Source organism: Dendrobates tinctorius, unplaced genomic scaffold (assembly GCF_039654945.1).
Source record: "Dendrobates tinctorius isolate UK_male_01 unplaced genomic scaffold, ASM3965494v1 ptg000101l, whole genome shotgun sequence".
Taxonomy (NCBI): Eukaryota; Metazoa; Chordata; class Amphibia; order Anura; family Dendrobatidae; genus Dendrobates; species Dendrobates tinctorius.
The window spans coordinates 663,168-681,042 of NW_027361769.1; the positions used below are offsets into that span (position 1 = coordinate 663,168).

Consider the following 17,875-nt stretch of genomic DNA (forward strand, 5'->3'; position numbering starts at 1 on the left):
GACGAGAGGATAATGGAGATTTTGAATCTCTGCGTACACTTTTGGACACTGGACACTTGTGGATTGTGTGCGGCCCACTGATATCTGAGCGCTATGTGACACGCTCGATGGCACAGCTGCCTGTGACCAAAGTGACGAGAGGATAATGGAGATTTTGAATCTCTGCGTACACTTGTGGACAGTGGACACTTGTGGATTGTGTGAGGCCCACTGATATCTGAGCGCTATGTGACACGCTCGATGGCACAGCTGCCTGTGACCAAAGTGACGAGAGGATAATGGAGATTTTGAATCTCTGCGTACACTTGTGGACAGTGGACACTTGTGGATTGTGTGCGGCCCACTGATATCTAAGCGCTATGTGACACGCTCGATGGCACAGCTGCCTGTGACCAAAGTGACGAGAGGATAATGGAGATTTTGAATCTCTGCGTACACTTTTGGACACTGGACACTTGTGGATTGTGTGCGGCCCACTGATATCTGAGCGCTATGTGACACGCTCGATGGCACAGCTGCCTGTGACCAAAGTGACGAGAGGATAATGGAGATTTTGAATCTCTGCGTACACTTTTGGACACTGGACACTTGTGGATTGTGTGCGGCCCACTGATATCTGAGCGCTATGTGACACGCTCGATGGCACAGCTGCCTGTGACCAAAGTGACGAGAGGATAATGGAGATTTTGAATCTCTGCGTACACTTTTGGACACTGGACACTTGTGGATTGTGTGCGGCCCACTGATATTTGAGCGCTATGTGACACGCTCGATGGCACAGCTGCCTGTGACCAAGGTGACGAGAGGATAATGGAGATTTTGAATCTCTGCGTACACTTGTGGACAGTGGACACTTGTGGATTGTGTGCGGCCCACTGATATCTGAGCGCTATGTGACACGCTCGATGGCACAGCTGCCTGTGACCAAAGTGACGAGAGGATAATGGAGATTTTGAATCTCTGCGTACACTTTTGGACACTGGACACTTGTGGATTGTGTGCGGCCCACTGATATCTGAGCGCTATGTGACATGCTCGATGGCACAGCTGCCTGTGACCAAAGTGACGAGAGGATAATGGAGATTTTGAATCTCTGCGTACACTTGTGGACAGTGGACACTTGTGGATTGTGTGTGGCCCACTGATATCTGAGCGCTATGTGACACGCTCGATGGCACAGCTGCCTGTGACCAAAGTGACGAGAGGATAATGGAGATTTTGAATCTCTGCGTACACTTTTGGACACTGGACACTTGTGGATTGTGTGCGGCCCACTGATATCTGAGCGCTATGTGACACGCTCGATGGCACAGCTGCCTGTGACCAAAGTGACGAGAGGATAATGGAGATTTTGAATCTCTGCGTACACTTTTGGACACTGGACACTTGTGGATTGTGTGCGGCCCACTGATATTTGAGCGCTATGTGACACGCTCGATGGCACAGCTGCCTGTGACCAAAGTGACGAGAGGATAATGGAGATTTTGAATCTCTGCGTACACTTTTGGACACTGGACACTTGTGGATTGTGTGCGGCCCACTGATATCTGAGCGCTATGTGACACGCTCGATGGCACAGCTGCCTGTGACCAAAGTGACGAGAGGATAATGGAGATTTTGAATCTCTGCGTACACTTTTGGACACTGGACACTTGTGGATTGTGTGCGGCCCACTGATATTTGAGCGCTATGTGACACGCTCGATGGCACAGCTGCCTGTGACCAAAGTGACGAGAGGATAATGGAGATTTTGAATCTCTGCGTACACTTGTGGACAGTGGACACTTGTGGATTGTGTGCGGCCCACTGATATCTGAGCGCTATGTGACACGCTCGATGGCACAGCTGCCTGTGACCAAAGTGACGAGAGGATAATGGAGATTTTGAATCTCTGCGTACACTTTTGGACACTGGACACTTGTGGATTGTGTGCGGCCCACTGATATCTGAGCGCTATGTGACATGCTCGATGGCACAGCTGCCTGTGACCAAAGTGACGAGAGGATAATGGAGATTTTGAATCTCTGCGTACACTTGTGGACAGTGGACACTTGTGGATTGTGTGTGGCCCACTGATATCTGAGCGCTATGTGACACGCTCGATGGCACAGCTGCCTGTGACCAAAGTGACGAGAGGATAATGGAGATTTTGAATCTCTGCGTACACTTTTGGACACTGGACACTTGTGGATTGTGTGCGGCCCACTGATATCTGAGCGCTATGTGACACGCTCGATGGCACAGCTGCCTGTGACCAAAGTGACGAGAGGATAATGGAGATTTTGAATCTCTGCGTACACTTTTGGACACTGGACACTTGTGGATTGTGTGCGGCCCACTGATATCTGAGCGCTATGTGACACGCTCGATGGCACAGCTGCCTGTGACCAAAGTGACGAGAGGATAATGGAGATTTTGAATCTCTGCGTACACTTGTGGACAGTGGATACTTGTGGATTGTGTGCGGCCCACTGATATCTGAGCGCTATGTGACACGCTCGATGGCACAGCTGCCTGTGACCAAAGTGATGAGAGGATAATGGAGATTTTGAATCTCTGCGTACACTTGTGGACAGTGGACACTTGTGGATTGTGTGCGGCCCACTGATATCTGAGCGCTATGTGACACGCTCGATGGCACAGCTGCCTGTGACCAAAGTGACGAGAGGATAATGGAGATTTTGAATCTCTGCGTACACTTGTGGACAGTGGACACTTGTGGATTGTGTGCGGCCCACTGATATCTGAGCGCTATGTGACACGCTCGATGGCACAGCTGCCTGTGACCAAAGCGACGAGAGGATAATGGAGATTTTGAATCTCTGCGTACACTTTTGGACACTGGACACTTGTGGATTGTGTGAGGCCCACTGATATCTGAGCGCTATGTGACACGCTCGATGGCACAGCTGCCTGTGACCAAAGTGACGAGAGGATAATGGAGATTTTGAATCTCTGCGTACACTTTTGGACACTGGACACTTGTGGATTGTGTGCGGCCCACTGATATCTGAGCGCTATGTGACACGCTCGATGGCACAGCTGCCTGTGACCAAAGTGACGAGAGGATAATGGAGATTTTGAATCTCTGCGTACACTTGTGGACAGTGGACACTTGTGGATTGTGTGCGGCCCACTGATATCTGAGCGCTATGTGACACGCTCGATGGCACAGCTGCCTGTGACCAAAGTGACGAGAGGATAATGGAGATTTTGAATCTCTGCGTACACTTTTGGACACTGGACACTTGTGGATTGTGTGAGGCCCACTGATATCTGAGCGCTATGTGACACGCTCGATGGCACAGCTGCCTGTGACCAAAGTGACGAGAGGATAATGGAGATTTTGAATCTCTGCGTACACTTTTGGACACTGGACACTTGTGGATTGTGTGCGGCCCACTGATATCTGAGCGCTATGTGACACGCTCGATGGCACAGCTGCCTGTGACCAAAGTGACGAGAGGATAATGGAGATTTTGAATCTCTGCGTACACTTTTGGACAGTGGACACTTGTGGATTGTGTGCGGCCCACTGATATCTGAGCGCTATGTGACACGCTCGATGGCACAGCTGCCTGTGACCAAAGTGACGAGAGGATAATGGAGATTTTGAATCTCTGCGTACACTTTTGGACACTGGACACTTGTGGATTGTGTGAGGCCCACTGATATCTGAGCGCTATGTGACACGCTCGATGGCACAGCTGCCTGTGACCAAAGTGACGAGAGGATAATGGAGATTTTGAATCTCTGCGTACACTTTTGGACACTGGACACTTGTGGATTGTGTGCGGCCCACTGATATCTGAGCGCTATGTGACACGCTCGATGGCACAGCTGTGACCAAAGTGACGAGAGGATAATGGAGATTTTGAATCTCTGCGTACACTTGTGGACAGTGGACACTTGTGGATGGTGTGAGGCCCACTGATATCTGAGCGCTATGTGACACGCTCGATGGCACAGCTGCCTGTGACCAAAGTAACGAGAGGATAATGGAGATTTTGAATCTCTGCGTACACTTTTGGACACTGGACACTTGTGGATTGTGTGCGGCCCACTGATATCTGAGCGCTATGTGACACGCTCGATGGCACAGCTGCCTGTGACCAAAGTGACGAGAGGATAATGGAGATTTTGAATCTCTGCGTACACTTGTGGACAGTGGACACTTGTGGATTGTGTGCGGCCCACTGATATCTGAGCGCTATGTGACACGCTCGATGGCACAGCTGCCTGTGACCAAAGTGACGAGAGGATAATGGAGATTTTGAACCTCTGCGTACACTTTTGGACACTGGACACTTGTGGATTGTGTGCGGCCCACTGATATCTGAGCGCTATGTGACACGCTCGATGGCACAGCTGCCTGTGACCAAAGTGACGAGAGGATAATGGAGATTTTGAATCTCTGCGTACACTTGTGAACAGTGGACACTTGTGGATTGTGTGCGGCCCACTGATATCTGAGCGCTATGTGACACGCTCGATGGCACAGCTGCCTGTGACCAAAGTGACGAGAGGATAATGGAGATTTTGAATCTCTGCGTACACTTTTGGACACTGGACACTTGTGGATTGTGTGCGGCCCACTGATATCTGAGCGCTATGTGACACGCTCGATGGCACAGCTGCCTGTGACCAAAGTGACGAGAGGATAATGGAGATTTTGAATCTCTGCGTACACTTTTGGACACTGGACACTTGTGGATTGTGTGCGGCCCACTGATATCTGAGCGCTATGTGACACGCTCGATGGCACAGCTGCCTGTGACCAAAGTGACGAGAGAATAATGGAGATTTTGAATCTCTGCATACACTTTTGGACACTGGACACTTGTGGATTGTGTGTGGCCCACTGATATCTGAGCGCTATGTGACACGCTCGATGGCACAGCTGCCTGTGACCAAAGTGACGAGAGGATAATGGAGATTTTGAATCTCTGCGTACACTTGTGGACAGTGGACACTTGTGGATTGTGTGCGGCCCACTGATATCTGAGCGCTATGTGACACGCTCGATGGCACAGCTGCCTGTGACCAAAGTGACGAGAGGATAATGGAGATTTTGAATCTCTGCGTACACTTTTGGACACTGGACACTTGTGGATTGTGTGCGGCCCACTGATATCTGAGCGCTATGTGACACGCTCGATGGCACAGCTGCCTGTGACCAAAGTGACGAGAGGATAATGGAGATTTTGAATCTCTGCGTACACTTTTGGACACTGGACACTTGTGGATTGTGTGCGGCCCACTGATATCTGAGCGCTATGTGACACGCTCGATGGCACAGCTGCCTGTGACCAAAGTGACGAGAGGATAATGGAGATTTTGAATCTCTGCGTACACTTGTGGACAGTGGACACTTGTGGATTGTGTGCGGCCCACTGATATCTGAGCGCTATGTGACACGCTCGATGGCACAGCTGCCTGTGACCAAAGTGACGAGAGGATAATGGAGATTTTGAATCTCTGCGTACACTTGTGGACAGTGGACACTTGTGGATTGTGTGCGGCCCACTGATATCTGAGCGCTATGTGACACGCTCGATGGCACAGCTGCCTGTGACCAAAGTGACGAGAGGATAATGGAGATTTTGAATCTCTGCGTACACTTGTGGACACTGGACACTTGTGGATTGTGTGCGGCCCACTGATATCTGAGTGCTATGTGACACGCTCGATGGCACAGCTGCCTGTGACCAAAGTGATGAGAGGATAATGGAGATTTTGAATCTCTGCGTACACTTTTGGACACTGGACACTTGTGGATTGTGTGTGGCCCACTGATATCTGAGCGCTATGTGACACGCTCGATGGCACAGCTGCCTGTGACCAAAGTGACGAGAGGATAATGGAGATTTTGAATCTTTGCGTACACTTGTGGACAGTGGACAATTGTGGATTGTGTGCGGCCCACTGATATCTGAGCGCTATGTGACACGCTCGATGGCACAGCTGCCTGTGACCAAAGTGACGAGAGGATAATGGAGATTTTGAATCTCTGCGTACACTTTTGGACACTGGACACTTTTGGATTGTGTGCGGCCCACTGATATCTGAGCGCTATGTGACACGCTCGATGGCACAGCTGCCTGTGACCAAAGTGACGAGAGGATAATGGAGATTTTGAATCTCTGCATACACTTTTGGACACTGGACACTTGTGGATGGTGTGAGGCCCACTGATATCTGAGCGCTATGTGACACGCTCGATGGCACAGCTGCCTGTGACCAAAGTGACGAGAGGATAATGGAGATTTTGAATCTCTGCGTACACTTTTGGACACTGGACACTTGTAGATTGTGTGAGGCCCACTGATATCTGAGCGCTATGTGACACGCTCGATGGCACAGCTGCCTGTTACCAAAGTGACGAGAGGATAATGGAGATTTTGAATCTCTGCGTACACTTTTGTACACTGGACACTTGTGGATTGTGTGCGGCCCACTGATATCTGAGCGCTATGTGACACGCTCGATGGCACAGCTGCCTGTGACCAAAGTGACGAGAGGATAATGGAGATTTTGAATCTCTGCGTACACTTTTGGACACTGGACACTTGTGGATTGTGTGCGGCCCACTGATATCTGAGCGCTATGTGACACGCTCGATGGCACAGCTGCCTGTGACCAAAGTGACGAGAGGATAATGGAGATTTTGAATCTCTGCGTACACTTTTGGACACTGGACACTTGTGGATTGTGTGCGGCCCACTGATATCTGAGCGCTATGTGACACGCTCGATGGCACAGCTGCCTGTGACCAAAGTGACGAGAGGATAATGGAGATTTTGAATCTCTGCGTACACTTTTGGACACTGGACACTTGTGGATTGTGTGCGGCCCACTGATATCTGAGCGCTATGTGACACGCTCGATGGCACAGCTGCCTGTGACCAAAGTGACGAGAGGATAATGGAGATTTTGAATCTCTGCGTACACTTGTGGACAGTGGACACTTGTGGATTGTGTGAGGCCCACTGATATCTGAGCGCTATGTGACACGCTCGATGGCACAGCTGCCTGTGACCAAAGTGACGAGAGGATAATGGAGATTTTGAATCTCTGCGTACACTTTTGGACACTGGACACTTGTGGATTGTGTGCGGCCCACTGATATCTGAGCGCTATGTGACACGCTCGATGGCACAGCTGCCTGTGACCAAAGTGACGAGAGGATAATGGAGATTTTGAATCTCTGCGTACACTTGTGGACAGTGGACACTTGTGGATTGTGTGCGGCCTACTGATATCTGAGCGCTATGTGACACGCTCGATGGCACAGCTGCCTGTGACCAAAGTGACGAGAGGATAAGGGAGATTGGATTGCTTTTAAAAAAGCAGTTTGCGGAGCAGTGGGTAAACAGCAATGCCAGCGTGTCAGGAAGCCTTAAAAGGCAGCCCAACAACCAACACCACTGATACACCACAATATAGCCTCCCCTTGCACTGCACACACAGTGACTTGTGTGTTGTGCAGGCCAAATCGCTAGCAGCAGAAGCAGTTTTTTTGTCTTCTTCCCTTCCTAACGCTCTCCCTACAGAATCAGCAGCAACCTCTCCCTATACTAAGATCGGCAGAAGTAAGATGGCGGTCGGCGTGCTCGCCCTTTTATACCCCCTGTGACCCCCACCAAAGCAAGCCAATCACTTGCATGCCCTTCTGAAAGATGGTGGTGACCCCTGCCTATGTCATCACATTGTCCACAGTGTCCGTGGATCCTGATTGGCTGAAAAAGAGCGCAAAACAAACTTTTGAAACGCGACTTTGGCGCGTAAGTCGCCGACCTCGTGGCCGACCTCATCCTAGGGTCGGGTTTCGTTTCATGAAACCCGACTTTGCTAAAAGTCGGCGACTTTTGAATTTTTTCGACCCGTTTCGCTCAACTCTATTAATAACTATGTTACTATGTTACTAAAAAGTGCCTATGAATGAAGTGAGGTCACCTAAAAGAATGAATAAAAATATACTGTATCTTTTCGGCTATAAGCCGCACTGGACTATTAGACGCACCCAGAAGGAAAATATGGCAAAATTTAATGTGTCAAATGGGGGTCTGTCCCACAGTCCAAATTCAGTAAACCCGGTGGGGGGATCGGCAGCGCTGGTGGAGCCGGGTCACAGGAGGTGTTCGGGGATCCGGCGATGATCTGACTGATCCCAGGCAGGTGCAGCAGGAGCCTCTGTAACATCTGTAATCTCACTGAGGCCATTTGGAGTAAGGGGGTTTCGTTTATAAATCCAGAAGATTTCTTTCCGGTGTAGTTGTCCAATGCGATTCTGACCCTGTGGGGGAATCTCCTCTGTGGGGAATATTCTCAGTGGTGTGGAATCTTTCTTGAGTTTGATGGTGCAGTGACGTGAAAGCCCATGTTGGAGAAAACCCTATGGAGTATTGGAACGGTGTGAGTTCAGCCTTTTGTGGAGGGGTTGGGTCATCCTTCCCACATATAATTTCTGGTATGAGCATATAATCACGTGTGTAACATAACTGGTGGAACATGACATGGGAGTTTTGATCGGGAAAATTTCACAGGTAGAAGTGAATTCAGAGAGACCATGGCAGATCGAGTCACAACATAAGCAAGTTTTCAGATTGCATGTAATGAGTTTATTCGGGAGACAGGCGATTTTTAGCAAATCTTCCTTCTTCTCTTTTATGTTTCTTGGTGCTAGGACATTTTTCAATGATGGAGGTCTTCAAAATGTCAAAAACGGATTGCTGGGTAATGTTTTTCCCATTCCAGCTGTCTGACATGCTCATGATGCTCCTGCAGAGGACGTGAGTAACTCAATATATCATCTAGGTAAACTACCACAAATCTACCAATCGTGGAGAAAAAAAATGAAATATTTAAAGACTGCCGGAGCATTGTTTAATCTGAATGGCATCACCAAATTTTCAGTATGCCCCTCCGGTGTATTGTATGCGGCCTTCCATTCATCACCATTGTGTATAGATATAAGAGTAATCATAAGGAATTGAAAGAATTGTCACCCAGATCTGTTGTGAGTTCATTTTCCCCTTCACCATTGAGGTCTGATGAACTCCCTCTTCTGGTGAAGTAAGGTAGTGAGGCTGATTACAAAGCATCTGAGCAGAATGATGATGACTGGGTGACTAGAATTGCTGACTAGATATAAGGCAGCCGACGCCCTTCTGCCTTGCGGGTGATTACTCTGAGGGATTCTTGGAGACCAGTCTGATTCCTGCTCCTCAAAAGCTAAGTTTTCTGCTCTACATTTTGCATTTGTGTCTTGGTTTTGTTTTGCCTTGTTTTTCTGGATTTCTGCCTTTCCCTGCTGGTGAGCTGAATTCCTTTTTGCTCTGTCTTCAGAAAATACCTGAGTACTGATATAGTCTTTTTGAAGCTTAGCCTCTTCAGGGCTTTTTTCCCTATCAGCCTGTTGGCTCTTGTTTTTGAGAGGGTTTTGGCGGATTGCAGACAGCAGCTTTTCTATTCTGTCCTGTTTAGTTAGCTTGGGCCCCATAATTTGCTCAGCCTATCTTTCTATCTGTGTGGGTGTTTTTTCATCTTGCTTCACCGTCATTATATCTTGGGGGCTGCCTATTGCTTTGGGGTCTGCTCTGGGGCAGTTTAGATTTCCCTTTCTGTCTTTAGGCTATGTAGTTCTCCGTCTGTGATCGAGGGGTCTAGGGCACCGTAGGATCCCCCCACGGCTACTGCTAGTTGTTGTTGTTAGGTTCAGGGGTCTGCAATCCGATAGCTGCCAACTTCTCTGGTTTTCTGGACTTAGCTAGTATTTCTGTTTTTGCCTCCTACGGTGACTCATTCATAACACAGATCTTTCTTGCAATTTTATTCCATGGTGAAACGTGACATCAAATCATATTAGAGTGCGGCGTGCAGGTAGCAGGGAGCTATACAGATGAGAGAGCCTGACAGACTACGACCGTTTCGCTGTTGCTTAGCGCTTCTACCGGTCCATGCTTGTCAGGGGGTTACACCACTTCCTCTTAACAAGGGTTAGGGAATGGTTAACTGAGAAGTGCAAAACATTTACAGTGAGTACAGTGAAATGATTAATGTAAAAAATTAAAAGAAATATAACATAGATCATAGCCACACAGACATATTCAATGTATCACTGAGGCCAAGGGGAACTTGTGCATCGCAATCCACAATCCATGCTGCTTCTCTTGTTAGTAGTAATCTGTTCTGGTCACCGCCTTGTACAGGATAATCAGAGGGCTCAATTCCTGCAGATCTCAGCACATTGGGGTCTGCATTATGGACCTCTCTTATATCATTAATGTCACAGATCCTTTTCCTGTGTAACTGAATGGAAATGTTCTCTGAGCCTGATGTGCCGCGGTCTAATAGTCTGGGCAATATAAGAATTGTCCTGGGCAGTATATGATATAAAGCACTTGCTCTGTGCGGCCCGTGATTGGTTTATCTACCGTCATCGCCCCGATCCTCAGATTTCTCCTGTAAGGTGGAGATGACAGAAGGAGCAATCCCCACAATGGAAATGGCCTCTTGGACGTCTTCCATGTAACCAGGTGACTTTATTGTTCTTCTCCTGGAATCTTTCCTGTAGCGATAAGTCATCTAAGTCACCGCTTCTTCTAGAAGCAATCGAGGGTTGTTCTTTGCTGCTACGGCTAAATCTTTATCTCCTCACAAATGCCAATTCCTGTTTATCGCTGATTTTATTACATTCATATTGGGATTAGGTGTAAAAGTAACAATAAACCTTTTATTATCTCGTCCTTTTTTCTGCTCTTCCTCCTGGATCTTGTAACTAGACCCACATGGGTTCCTCCATCGCTCTAGCACAGTGTAATAATGTTGGCGGATAACCTCTGTGTAATAAGTCGTCTGTCAGGTCATTCGCTTGTTGTAGGAAACCTTCTTCTCTACGATTCATTGTTCTCAGCCTCAGATACCGGCTGTATGGTCGGCCTCTGTTAGTATGTTCCAGGTGCGCATTATTAGGATGGAGGGACATATTGGTGGCTGCAGGTTTTTATAGGTGCTGGTTATTATTCTACCATCCACTATTTTATTATTCACATCTGAGAAATCTAAGTTATTCTGTCCAAATTGTGAATAAATCTCTTATTAACCTTATTCTCCTCTTTCATATATTTAATGAAATCATTAACCCCTTTCTGTCCCAGCCCACACCAGAAACACATCATCCACATACCGGTGGTCCGCACGGAGGTGTCAGGGGGGTTTACACAATAAATATATTTATTTCCAAAGTCTGGCAAGAACAAATTAGTGAGACTGCAGCATCTGGTGCCCCCATCGCTGTCCCCGTCATCTGGGTGGACCAGCTGCCCCCAAAAGAGAAGGCCTTATGGGACAATATAACATTCAGGCTTTCCAGGATGAATCCAATATAGTCATCTGTTTCAGCAGTGTTTTCCATAGATTTTTTATTGCTTCCAGTCCTGTGATTTGTGGAATTCGTGCGTACAAGCTCCCGACGTCGATCAAAGCCAATTTATAACCCTCCTGCCAATCTATACCGGACACAGTTCTCTATAAATCTCCGGTGTCCTTGATGTGAGCAGGTGCTATTCTCAGTAATGGTCTCAGACACCGGTCTATAAATGTAGAGAAAGATTCTGTTACTGATCCGACCCCGCGCACTATCGGGCGGCCTGGTGGGGGCGCTGCGTCTTTGTGGACTTTAGGAATATAACACCAATGCGGCTTGTGTGGAAATTCAGGGAAGAGTTTCTCTGATATTAGACAATCGTCCCTTCTCTATGTGAAATCTCAGAGAAGATCTTAGTTGTTCCTTCTCGTTATTTGTGGGATCAGCGCTTGTTTTTCTCTGTGCTGCTCTCTGATCGCTGTCTTTCTGCTCCTTACTATATTGTCCATTGCTATTAACACTACATTATTGCCTTTATCGGCTTCTCTAATAACAGGATCTTGGCAGTTTTTATCTCCTTCGGTGCTCGCTGTTCTTTTTTGTTACATTATCTGTTGTTTTTGTACAGCACGGCCTGTGTGTCTTTTACCCCTCTGTAAAAAACATAAAAACAATTAACCCGATCAGTAAACACCGGAAATAGAAAAATGTGAGAATTGCCAAAATTACGTATTTATGGATGGCACAATTCCACAAAAAATGCTGTAACGAGCGATCACAATTGTACTAATAAAAACGTTATCTCGTCCTGCAGAAAATAATCCATCATACAGCTCCACCGGAGGAAAATAACAATGTTACGGGGCTCGGGAAATGGAGAAACTGCTCCAAAAATGTTTCTTTCCAAACCTCAGATTTTTTTTTCTCCACTAAAATAATAAAAAACTGGACATGTTCGGTGTCGCCGTAATCATAGTGATGAGGAGAATCATATTACATGGTCAATTATACCACAAAATGTACAAAAACAATTCACAAAAAACAATGTCAGAATTGTTTTTTTCACAATTTCACCGCACTTGGAATTTTTCCCTCGTTTTTGAGTACACTATGTGGTAAAATTAAGGGAGTCATTGAAAAGTACAACTCGCCCCGCAAACATCAAGCCTCATATGTCTATGTGGCCAGAGAGATAAAGAGTTATGGCTCTGGGAAGAAGGGAAGGAAAAATGGAAACAAAAAAAAGAATATGGGCCGCAGCATGAAGGGGTTAATTGCGTCTTTCTGCCACTTACAGGGAAAGTTAGAAATTAGTTGTGTCAGGTCAGCGTTATGTTCATGGCTTCTGATTTAGAGGAGTTGACTATAAAACACATACCTGTGATTCCAGCTTACTCCGTGTCTCTGGCACCGATAGGGTCCTGGTTACCAATAGGGGGCGACTGGGAAAAGGTCTGGTCACAATTAGAGACTAAATGGATCCGGCGATTAAATCCCTGACATCCCAATGGTGTAGATGAAGTTCTCAGCTTCTCCCCTTTCCTATAGGGGGTTTGGTGGAATTCGTTCTCTACACTCTTTATTACATAGAACAGTTTTCTCTGATCTCAATGTGTCTTATTTGTTTCTTATTTCCCCATAATACACCGGTCACAAGATCGCCGATCTGCACTTTACTCTCCGATGGTGACGATCCTCTAGACATCCGGACAGTCAGGAGCATTGGACCCCATCTGTGTCTCCCCACTATTCTAACAATGGACGCTCTCTCCGCCATCATTTCCTCCTCTATACGGTTATTACGGGGAATGACGCTGTGATGACTTCTCTTCTGGGAGAGACACAGATCACAGGTGACTAATATTGCAGTGTGAATAGACACTTATATTTCCGGTATTTTTCTGCCCTTACATTGTGGGTTATGAGGTGTTTGGGGCTTGTTTTTTGTTCCGCCCTTTTTCCTTTGTTGTTATCTTTCCGGTTGGTAATTGGGATTCTAATATAAGCCCATATATCCCGGGAAGTGTCAGGTGCTGGGATCTCATTATATTACTAATAACAATTTCATTCCCGATTATTCCCGTCATTTATTGCTCATTACATTCTCTCTATATAATAACAGATTCCTCTTTGTTACACGTCCTAATACTGATCATTTATATCTCTATATTGTAGAGGAAACATTTCTAGGAGTGTATACACTTCACCACAAACACTTCCCATAGATTTTATTATCATCACTGTTATTAAGCTGCTTTTCTCTTTATATCTTTACCATATCACTGTTTATTCTCTTTTCTTACCCGTTGCACAGTTGCGCTCTCACTGGTCACTTGGTGGGGTCACATTTGGCTCTTTTCACCTGCATTGTTTTGTTTCCGGACCCCCCTCACTATCACTTTACCTGACTGATCGCTACCAGATGGCTCTATGCAGCATTATCCATCTTGGTCTTACCAACAGGTTTTCATCCTGAACCTCCTGCTTCACTGGGGAAGATGTGACCGGGGAACAGCCCCAATTCCTTTAGGAACACCCCTACTTTACCCCAGAGTTACCCCCCTTGCCTGGATTAGTGCAGGACCTTGGTGTGTTGGAAACACTTATCCGTACCCTCTGAGGAAGCTGACGGGGCGAAACGCCGGTAAGAGGGAATAGTGGTGAATCTGCCATCTTTCTCTGTACACTCCCGGCATGTCGTCTGTAGGATCTGTAATCTCCATCTCTTGTTAGGATGGTTCCTCCTTTACACTATATGGGCTGTGCTGTATTCCTGGGATATCCCATATAGCACTGGCTGCACTTTATATCTCCTCTCTGTACTCCAGGGATGTAATGCGCTGTCAGCTCTTTATTCTCTCACTATTTATACCCTTTGCTCTGTGTCCTCTCATTATATAAGCTATTCATCTATAAGTGCACAGGATCTATTCCCCTTATACACTGATATCCAGTGATAGATCTACAATCCGGTTACATATATCTATGTATGGATTTATCTTACACTCAATAAATACGGTGCACTTATCTCATCCCCACCTTGATAGTGACGCTCTCTTAGGATACATGTTACTCTATGATGGCACTTTTGCACATGGCCACTAGTTGGAGCTACATTTGACATTTGCCTGAATTTTTATATCTACACATGGTTTACACAAATTATATTTTCTTGTGGTAACTCTATACTATTTACCATTAGAAGCTGTGTATTTCTGTAATTATTTGTATGTATACATGATTGATTACCAACTCTGTCTCTGTAAAAACAATCCCCTTTAACCCCTTTCTGACCTCGAGCGTAAATGTGCTTCCTCCCTTTGATGTGGGCTCCGGCAGTGAGCCCACATATTTTCCAGCACATGTCAGCTGTATTGCACATCTGCCATTTGCCCTAACAGCCTCTGACAGCGGCATTTAATGTGCACTTCCAGCAAGCACGCCGTAAATCCCGCCATCGGTGACCCCGTCACATGATCATAGGTCACCGATGGGTTGGCATGATAACCAGAAGTCTCCAGCAGACCTCTATGCTTGTCACTGCCGGAATGCTATGAACTCCACTCACTAGCCAAAACCGCATGGACCAGGGATCATCCTGCCGAACTCCCGCTCTCCTTTTAACTTGGGCAAAACACTACTCAGACAACACAGGGTGAGGGTAACACAGTGTGGGCAATGCTTTATTGTACCACAGAACAGGCAGATAACACATAGAACACGAAGAAAAGATGAGGTGGCACTCACCAGTGTAAAAAGTCTGTTCTTTATTGATCAAGCAGTTCACAGCATGTCCTCAGGGAGAATGGGAGATGGAGTATGCGAGTGACGACGGCCATTTTGCGCTTCTACGGGTCCACACTTTCTTTACTTGGTTTGCACCTTGAAGTGTCCTGTTACATGAGCGCGTCATGGCTTACTGAGCAGTATCGCACCGAGCACATGTGGCGGCTGTGATTTCCCTGCCGTGCAGTTTATCTATTTGTATGCTAACACATAGAACAGTCCCAGAAAAATACCAAAGATGGGGCACATTACAGAGTCTCCCCTGTTAAGAATGGGTCACCGAGGAGGAAAACAAGACCAAGCTAAGTCACAGAAAACCAGAGAGGTTGGTAACTAAGCGGATTGCAGACCCCTGGTCCTATCCACACAACTAGCAGTAGCCGTGGAGTGTACCTACAATGATCCTAGATGCCTCGACACAGCCAGAGAGCTAAATAAGCCTAAAGCAAGAAAGGGGAAATCTAAACTGCCCCAGAGCAGACCCCAAAGGAATAGACAGCCCCCACACATGTATTGATGGTGAGACAAGATGAAAGCACAAATACAGGTAGGAAAATAGACTGAGCAAACAATGGGGCCCACACTAACTAGAAAGGACAGGAAAGGAAAGATACTGTCTGCAATCAAGCCAAAAAACACTGCAAAAATGTCCATCACTTCTGACAGCAAAAAATACCCTGAAGTCACTAGACTTCTCCCACTATATCAGCACTCTGGCATATTCTGAGAACAGAGCAAAAAGAGGCCAATCTAATAAGGGACAAAAAGCAAACTGGCACATACAGTGACATAAGAATGGAAATTCAGCACAGCCCCAGCCGGGGCTGGCTGACCACACAAAAAACTGAATAGACCAAACCAAATCAAATGTGAACATTAGCAGAGAACACTTAGCTTGAGAAGGCAGGAACTGAACTGGAAACCAAGACCTCAGGAGGCAGGAAAAAATCACCAGCATGGGAATAGGGAGTCGGCTGTCTTAAATCCAGTCCGTGACTCCATATGTCCTATCCTCATTATCAGGTGGCAGGTCTCTGTTAATTAGATCACCTTCATTACCTCCTGCCACCACCAGAGGGAGCCCGGAAAAAGAACTCACAACTCCTCTGTCAGCACAACCAGCTCCCTCACCAGAAACCAGAGGCAGACCACAAAATGAGTTCACAACACTCCCCCTTCCACTGACCCGCTGGGATAATAGCTGCTGTGACTTCAGATCTTCCAGGGTCACTACACCAGCTGTGGCACCCACACACACAGGGGGTAATGACAAGCGTAGGAAAATGACTGTCCATACAAGGCCAGTTGATCTGAGGATCACAACCTGGCTTCATCTTCCAGGGTCGCTACCACACCTGTGGCCCGCACTCAAAGAGGAGGTAACAATAAGTGTTGGAAGATGACAGTCCATTGAGTCCATACAAGGTACAAGGCCAGTTGATCCGAGGATCACAACCTGGCTTCTCCAAATGTAGCCATGGTTCAGTGATGGTCAATGGAGCAGATCTGTATTCTTCCAACCAAGGCTGAAAACCCCTAGGATGTTTCCTATAGAATGATAGATCCGTGTCCCTTGTGATGATGTTGTGGCTGCTGTCCTGTCTCTTGTCCTTTGGATGTATAGATGTCTTGGCAGACTCTCTCTGGTTGTTTCTCTCAGTCTCTTTATACAGAGGCATGTAACCTATTTTTAGACTTAACAAGTGTCCCTCACTCAGTATTTACATGAAGGGTAAGAATGCAGATGAGATTATTATAGCATTACTTGATTATTTAAACTATTTACATAGTTTTTCCCTCTCTGCTTTAGAAGTCAACAAACTGGCTCCATAGCACAATGCATAATTAGCATATCAGCAAACATCACTAGTGATCAAGGATAAGCGCACAATAAAAGTCACTATTACACAAACAAAAGTCTGTTTTCTTGACCAACTACAAATCAACACTTAACTTTGAAAGCCAACATACAGATAACATTCTATTATTCTTCGTTTGCTAAAAAATAGTCATCTGGTTAATTAAGATACAATGCTGAATGTCTTCACAATGCCAAAAGTAAAAAAAAAGTTTTTAAAAATATTTAAAAAATGTAAAAGTTCAAGTCACCCCTCTTTTGCCCCTTTCAAAATAAAACAAAAACAATCAAACATACACATATTTGTTATAGCCGCGTTCAGAATCGCCCAATCTATCACTATAAAAAAAGAATTAACCCGATCGCTAAGCGAGAAAAAAGGTCAAAACGCCAGAATTACTTTTTTTGGTCGCTGCAACATTACATTAAAATGCAATAAAGGGCGATCAAAAGATCGTATCTGCACCAAAATGGTTTCCATTAAAATCCTCAGCTCGGCACACAAAACATAAGCCCTCACCCAACCCAAGATCATGAAAAATGGAGACGTGACGGGTATCGGAAAATGGTGCAATTCTTTTATTCTTTACCTAATAAAGAGGAGTTATTTTTACTGATACAGTGGGTATGGAAAGTATTCAGACCCCTTTAAATTTTTCACTGTTTGTTTCATTGCAGCCATTTGGTAAATTCAAATTCATACTATCTATTCTTGACACTGGAGTGGCTTATAAACAACCGAAGTATATAGTCTGAGGTCTGGGATCTGCCAATATGTGGCTAGTTTTCTGACTGTTTTGGATAACATGATACATGATTTTAGTTTTTTTGTCTAGTCTCGCTTGAATATACAGTAGGTCAAT

General features: G+C 46.1%; 1 pseudogene; it reads right to left on the reverse strand.

Moving 5' to 3' along the window:
- Positions 1-17,875, reverse strand: part of LOC141099692 (uncharacterized) — a 100,215-nt pseudogene that overhangs the window by 38,490 nt on the left and 43,850 nt on the right.